We start from the raw sequence: 8285 nt of genomic DNA on the forward strand, positions 1-8285 counted from the left end.
ATATATATATATAGAGGAGCTCACCTAATATCGGACGGGCTCCAATATCGGACGCTATTTCCCCTAAACTACAATGAACATTCAAACATTCTGCACATCTCCAGGTAGGCCAATGCTTCATAAACTTGTGTACCAAGTTTCAGATCTCTCGGGTTCTTGGTCTCGGTACAGCAACCTTTTGAAGACCAGTCCAAATAATACGTAAAATCGGAAAAACGCTCAATTCAAGGACAGCCATTGTTTGCAGATCACACTTGCATTAAATCAAAAATTGCATACCTTCAGATTGTAGGGCTACTCATTTACTTTCTAAATATGTATGGTTTATTTCATTTAAAGTATTGTACTGATGAGTTATAGACCAAAGTAAAGTGGCTGTCACTGGAGCAATAATCTCCCTAGCTATTTTTGCTCAAAATCAGAAAAAATGGTTTGAAAATGCATACAAGGTGGATGATTGCTTTCGATTGTGTACTAAAAGTTGTTAAACACTAGTTCCTGCAAATCCAACACTATAAAGACATAAAATACTGCAGATTTGACTGCAGAAATAGCAAATCTTTATTCAATATGGCTGTCAAACACTCTAACATAAAAAGTCAATCATTTCAGCTGAAAGCCTAAAACTCTAAAACAAAAAGTACGTAGAACCACATTTTAAGCATATCAGCATTATGTAGAATTGATTTACACCACCTTTTTGCAAAAAAATTGGTGACTGTTATATTAGGGTATTTGACTGCTCTATTAGAGGGTTTTGGTATTCCTGTAATACTTTAAGTCTGGAGGACAGTGAATTTATTGGAAAAGTTGCTTGACAACTTGTAAATGATTAATTGTATGCAATTATCCACTTTAAAATATTTTCAAAGCATTGATTACAATTTTGAGTTAGGGCGATTATTGCTCCAGTGACAGCCTCTTTTCTTTGGTCTATAACTCATCAGTACAATACTTTAAATGAAATAAACCATACATATTTAGAAAGTAAATGAGTAGCTCTAAAATCTGAAGGTATGCAATTTTTGATTTAATGCAAGTGTGATCTGCAAACAATGGCTGTCCTTGAATTGAGCGTTTTTCCCGATTTTACGTATTATTCGGACTTGTCTTCAAAAGACTGCTGTACCGAGACCAAGAACCCGAGAGATCTGAAACTTGGTACACAAGTTGATGAAACATTGGCCTACTTGGAGATGTGCAGAATGTTTGAATGTTCATTGTAGTTTAGGAGAAATGGCGTCCGATATTGGAGCCCGTCCGATATTAGGTGAGCTACTCTATATGTGACTGGGCATGCAAAAACAGGGCATGTATAGACACATGATTTTTGCCTACTTTTTCAAACTTCCTCAATTCATAACTTTTATACTAATATGCTATGGAAATAAAATTTTAACACTCAGTAAGCATTTAATTGGCTTTATGATGCAAGTTACAGAATGCAAATATTCTGTTCCAATACTGAGATATGACCTGTAGTGTGATGGGGTGTAGTTTGTGCCCACATGCCCTGTTTTTGCAGGCCCGGTCACATATATAGCTGAACACACTAACAGGGTGATTTGTAATTTAGCTGCAGCTGATCATGAACTCTCTACAGGGGCGTAGGGAGGGGGAGTTCCGGGGGGTTCAGGAACCCCCCTGTAAAATTTAGACTTCTGCAAGCAGGATCCTAACACACCATTTAGTGCGGCAGGACAAAATGAGTGAGCAATATAGTGTAATGGCACAGCACAACAATTGATAAAACTTACATTCATCTCTCAGGGAAGGATTTACATAGGTAGCATGAGCCCTCTTCAAAACTTGTTTAAAAGGTCGATATACTCTAATAGAGCAGTCAGGTATATACTCTAATAGAGCAGTCAGGTATACTCTAATAGAACATGCATGTAAATGTCCATGTCCATATGAAGTTTTTCAGACATTCCAACATTAAATGCAAAACTTAGCATGACCTTATACTGCTATAGCTTTGGTGTGCAGTGTTTAAAGATATAGAGCTCCAGTAATTTATCACTTGTGTTATGCAAAATGAATTCATGCTATGCATATTTGTATAGTTATATTACTTTTATTGTCATTTGTATCAGTGGATTCATGGCTCCTATACCGCAGTGAGATATAACCATCACTTACAGATTACTATTATGTGTCTCTATGTGTTATATGCTGTCTGTTTCCACTAGGTGACTTTATCTGGTACTACCTTCATCCCATGGGCACTTATGCATCATAATTAATGTACTTTTTGCATAAAATATAGCAATTTGCTGAGTTTTGATTTATTAAAATACTGAAAGTCTCTCAGTGGCTGGGGGCTGTGCCCCCAGACCCCTGCTTCTAGTAACTCAATGCTGGTGCTGGAACCCCCCTTCAAAAAATCCTGGCTACTCCCCTGCTCTACATGGTAACTTGTACTGTAGCTGAACTTTCTACAGGGTGACTTGTAACTTACGTAGCTGACTTCTCTACAGAATGACTTGTGATATTGCTGAACTCTCTACAGAGTAACTTATAACTTAGCTGAATTCTCTACTGTGGAGGCATGGTACCAGCAGCAACTGTTGTTTACTAATGGCTTGCTACACTTATTTCTGAAAACGAGGTCATCTTTAGTCATACGCTATTCTGGGTTAGGTGTATAAGCTATCTTATTCCTAACTTATTTCAGCGATAGTGTGTTAACAAGGGCCAAGGTCTCACCATCATCTAAATCAGAATTTGCATGATCCAGCAATTGACTTGGCCTGCTCTAACAGTTTTAAACCTGAATAGCTAGCTAATTGTATGATGTATATCCCTTTTGATTTTTAATAAACTTAAGAAACTATAGCCATACTAAGTTATAGCAACACACCAGCTATAGCTTACTATAAGTAATTGCTCATTCAGTAGTTAACAAGCTTGATATCTCCTGGCATACTGCCACTCAGAAACACCAGCAGCTAACAAACGCAATGCTATATCAATCAAAATTGACCTACATAAATGATCTTACTTCAATCAGTGGGTATAACTATCAGTATTGCAGATTATATTAGATATAGCAGCTGAACTAAATATATTGATATGCTTCAAGATGACAAGGCTTGGAGATTGGCAACCTTGTTGAGGGAGGGACTGTAACATGATGGGACTTTTGCATATGTCCTCCATATACCAGAATGATTCATTGAACATATTTAAGCTAATGTGAGGTGAAAATTAGCCCGTTCTCAGCATATAAAAATTGGTAGCATGTATAGCCCACATTATAAAGCAGGTAACAGTGATAGTTTGTATAAAAAATACTAGCAGACTGAGAGTTAATTTTATAAAGTGTTCTCTGATTAATCCAAGAGCCTTTACTGAATTTTTCTGGCAGAACATGTAAAGTGTTACCAAGAGCTTATGAGCTGTCGAAGGCGGCTTTGGTGGCTCATAAGCTCCTGGTGTTACTTGTGCAACGCTTAAACATTTTAATTAAATAAAACCATGTTTCTAGTGATTTGGTAACTATGTCATCTTCATACAGTCAGAAAATTAAATGAGTGTGTACTATATAACCTATGCAAATAATGGGGTCCTAATTCACTGATTTCTGTCCAAATCCATCTTCATGCATCCACACTATGGCATCATCAATCGCAATGACATCATCATCATGACATCCTTATACCATTAAAAATCTTTTTTCATTCGTCTTATCATGTAGATCAGTTGCTACCTTTATGGTCCATCAATGAATTTGAATCTGCCAACAGAAACAAGGAAACGGTTAAGCAACACCTTTTTAGTTTGAACTTTGATGATAATAATGGCAGAGTTTATCATGTTATAGCTACGTATACTGTATGTCCTTGTCATGAAATTATGCATAGTTTCACCCCAATTGCCCCCTTTTAATTAATTTATACTTGTAAGCTTAGTTGTTCCCTTGTAATAATTACACTCTCTTGGTACTGTTAGCTGCTGTACTTATGACTTGTATCAAAGTTAACACACTGTTGTCAGCAATAATCCATATTTGGCATGCAGGGTAGGTCATTACACAGGCCATTAACTAGTTCCAAGAATTGTGAATAATGTTGGATGTACATAATGATGTATAGATGCATCCTAGCTAGTAACATCAAAATGCAGTCAAAACAGCTTGAACTACATAATTGGAAAAAGTCCCATCTTGATAACTACTACTGGGTATATACCTATGTATAATACACAACCACTAAATATGTAATTGTCACTCAAGTAATCGTATATACCTGTACTTTATTTAGCTACCATAAAAAAAATTGATTATTGAAAGAGTCCCCACATTACTATAGAATTGCTGTTTCAACCAGTGCTATTTCTTGTTTACAATTGAATGTAATTTTTTGTTGATTGGCTAAAATATTGTTATTCAAACTATATATGGTATAAAGACCAGGATAGCTGAGCCCAAACTATTACCAAAGTGACTATCAACTAGTTATCTGATTATAATCGCTTTGATAAACAGCAACAAAAATACAACACAGCAACTGCAACAGCGAAAGTACAACAGTACACTAGTGACACCAGCACAATATACATTTTACATAGTTTAGTTATCCACAATTTTGAAGGCAGTTCACCTCAAGCTCAGTGTTCACTGTTTCTGCACAAGTCAGTATACTTTTTAATGTACAGTAATGTACCAATAAAGCACCATATTAAACTATAGCTATATGTGTGGGGTGCAGGCTGACATCATGGTTACATTGTATGTATTAGTGGTGCATTCAACACATACTGTACCTGTCATACCTATTTATTTACCATACATAGTCAACAAAAAATTTGTGGGTAAAAAGTTTTACAAACTAATCATGCTATGCTGCATAAAAAATTAATGGTAATTACGCTACATACTTTTGTGCATGCATAAATTCATTATTTGTGAATCACTAAGCTATACCAAACTGAGCAACATGCTCTACATAGCTAATGGGCAAAATAAACATGGCAAATTTTCTTGCCACACTTTACTTCAGTCCTCCAAATTGCTTGGCAACCTGATTTCCAGGTTATTTTACTTTGTTTATGGTATTCAGTGAGAAAACCAGAGATGAATGTGTGCAAGTGCGCTGTGCAACTTGTTTTACAGGAAGTCAGTTTATCAAGATAAACATTGCTAGTTGTAATAAGTTTGAGTCTGGTATTAGTGATATTAATAATATTTTGCATTGTAATAATTATTCACTTCTAGCTATATAGAAATGGACACTCTGAATCATTCAGACCCTGTTAGGGTATCACTATTCTGGAAGTTCCCAGGTAGTTTTCCCTTAATCTCAATAATCCAGGTAGTGACTTCACAGTGTTCATACTGTAAATGATTGGTGTTGAACTGTCACGCTGCAGGTGGTCCGGCCGGACCAACTACCGCGCCTTAAGTAGTCCGGCCGGACCATGTATAGTTGCTGCAGATGGTCTGCCCTGCTGCAACTGGTCCCCCCCCCCAATGAAATCAGCTTCCCAGTCCGTACTAGCTCAACGTCTTGATCAAAACGCACTGCCCTCCACGAAATACGAGTCCTGAAGCGAGATTTGAGTAATGCATGACCCATTAGCATATAATTCAGTGAACACTGCATTGTTTTGCACGCGGTTCCTCGTGTAATGCGTTGTGGGCATGTGTCACTTTTGATTCCTGCTTTCAAAAAAAACAACATACTCTAATATACAGCAGTTAGTCTAATAAAACAGTCACCACTATGCATGACATGTCCTAGTGTCATCATAGATAGTATATAGTCATTAGTAGTAGTATTAATTACAGGAAAAAGGCACAGCCTGTGAATCCTGCACATATAAATCGTCTACAGATGATCTTACCCCTAAACTTCAAGTTTAAGGAGTGCATGGCTACTATCACCAACCAATGACTATAATTGATGCATACAAATTTTCCCTTTTCCCATCAACCATCAAATTATTGAACCTGATGTAATTAATTCCTCTACCCCTAATGAGTTTTGTAATAACTTAAGTAATTTTAATGATCACACCTGTACATTATAATCTTTTGATTGCTGCACAGTAGTAAATATAATCTAATCAAAAACAGCCAAGCTGTAAAAAAAGGTGCGGCCCCCAAAAAAGGCTATGGTGAAAAAAGATGTTAAATCCAAGGTGGCGGCCAAGAAATGGCTGTGATGGTAGGTTAATGGCAAAAAATTTAATTACGACAATTCAGGTGAATTTGCGTTGTTGCCTCCTCCACTAGGATTCGGCACCAAATTCACCTGAATTGTCGTAATTAAAATTTTTGCCATTAACCTACCATCACAGCCATTTCTTGGCCGCCACCTTGGATTTCACATCTTTTTTCACCATGGCCTTTTTTGGGGGGCCGCACCTTTTTTTACAGCTTGGCTGTTTTTGATTAGATATCACTTCTTTTTGTATTTGTATATTGCAAAGCCGGCCTATGGCTGGCTTTGGGACTTTTTTAACCCATCTGTCGTTTTTTTTATTTACCATGCACAGGAAGAAGAAAAGAACTTAAAGACAATTTTTAATACTTCAACTATTTTTGATTCTATTATATAGTAATTATATAAATTATATACATATATTTATTAAATGCCAATTATTCCCCACAGGATAATTTCTTTGCAACTGATCTCTCTACTTGAAATGTAGCCGAACTACAGGATGGTTTCTTTGTAGCTGACCTCTCTACAAGGTGACTTGCTTCTAGCTCATCTCTCTATAAAGTGGTTTGTTTGTAGCTGAACTCTCTGCGAGGTAATCTGATTGTAGCCGAGCTTTCTACAGGCTTCTTTCTAGCTAATCTCTATATAGGGTAACTTGTTTGTAGCTGAACTTTCTACAGAGTGGGTTCTTTGGAGCTGAACTCTCTACAAGGTGACTTGTTTTAGCTTATCTCTCTACAAGATGACTTCCTCTAGCTGATCTCTCTACAATGTGACTTGTATCTAGCTGAACTGTCTACAGGATGATCTGTTTGTAACTGAAATCTCTACAGGGTGACTTGTTTCTAGCTGATCTATCTATAGAGTAACATGTTTCTAGCTGAACTCTCTACAGAGTGTGTTCTTTGTAGCTGAACTCTCTACAAGGTGACTTCTTCTAGCTGATCTCTCTATAGGGTGACCTGATCTCTCTGCACGGTGACTTTTATCTAGCTGAACACTCTACAGGGTGATTTGTTTGTAGCTGAACTCTCTACAGGATGGTTTCTTTGTAGCTGAACTCTCTACAGGGTGACTTGCTTCTAGCTGATCTCTCTACAGGGTGACTTGTATAGCTGAACTATCTACAGGGTGATCTATTCATAGCTGAACTCTCTACAAGGTGATTTGTTTGTAGCTGAACTCTGTACAGGATGGTTTCTTTGTAGCTGGTCTCTACAAGGTGATTTCTGCTACTACAGGGTGACTTGTATCTATCAGCGTTGAAACCGGGTCACTACTGCTGACCCGGATGACCCACTGACCCGGATTTGACCCGGATGTGACCCGGATTGACCCGGATTAAATTAAGCCGAAGCGCGCGATAAGAGTTATGTTTCGGGTATTCTTGAGCGAGCGAGACTACGTTTTAGCGTTCGATTCGTGTTGAGTAAACGAGTAGTTAATATATGATAACTACGCCGGTAAGTTTATAATTTAAAATCAGTCAGTGGGTTTGGTTCCACGTAGTTACTGTGAGTTTACAGACAGCAATTGGGTGTGGCTTCGTACATACTTAGTATTGCATTTTCCCAATATAATAAAATGGGTGTGGCTCACAAAAGTACTTATCCTGCTGCAAGACTAGACCTAGACTATGTACAACTCAAACAATAATCGATTAGTGGGCGTGGCTCCACGTAAGCTTGCAGACAGCAACGGACACAGTTACATGCTACAGACTGCGCTTACTAATAAATGGGCGTGGCTGAGCGTATGTTTGTAACGCGATAACTGGGCGTGGCTCACGAAAGAGCTACGCGACTAGCGTTTATAGGTTCCACGTCGTTAAACGATCAATTTAGTTTCTCACGTGATCCAATCCGGGTCAGACCTGGATAATTTGTAAACCGGGTCAGACCTGGATGACCCGACCCGGTTTCAACGCTGGTATCTATAGCTGAACTATCTACAGGATGATAAAAATAAAAAAATCTACAGGATGATTCTGTTTGTAGCTGAAATCTCTACAGGGTGATTTGTTTGTAGCTGAATTCTCTACAGGGTGATTTGTTTCTAGCTGATCTCTCTATAGGGTCACTTGTTTCTAGCTGAACTCTCTGTTCTTTGTAGCTG

Source organism: Dysidea avara, chromosome 11 (assembly GCF_963678975.1).
Source record: "Dysidea avara chromosome 11, odDysAvar1.4, whole genome shotgun sequence".
Lineage (NCBI taxonomy): Eukaryota > Metazoa > Porifera > Demospongiae > Dictyoceratida > Dysideidae > Dysidea > Dysidea avara.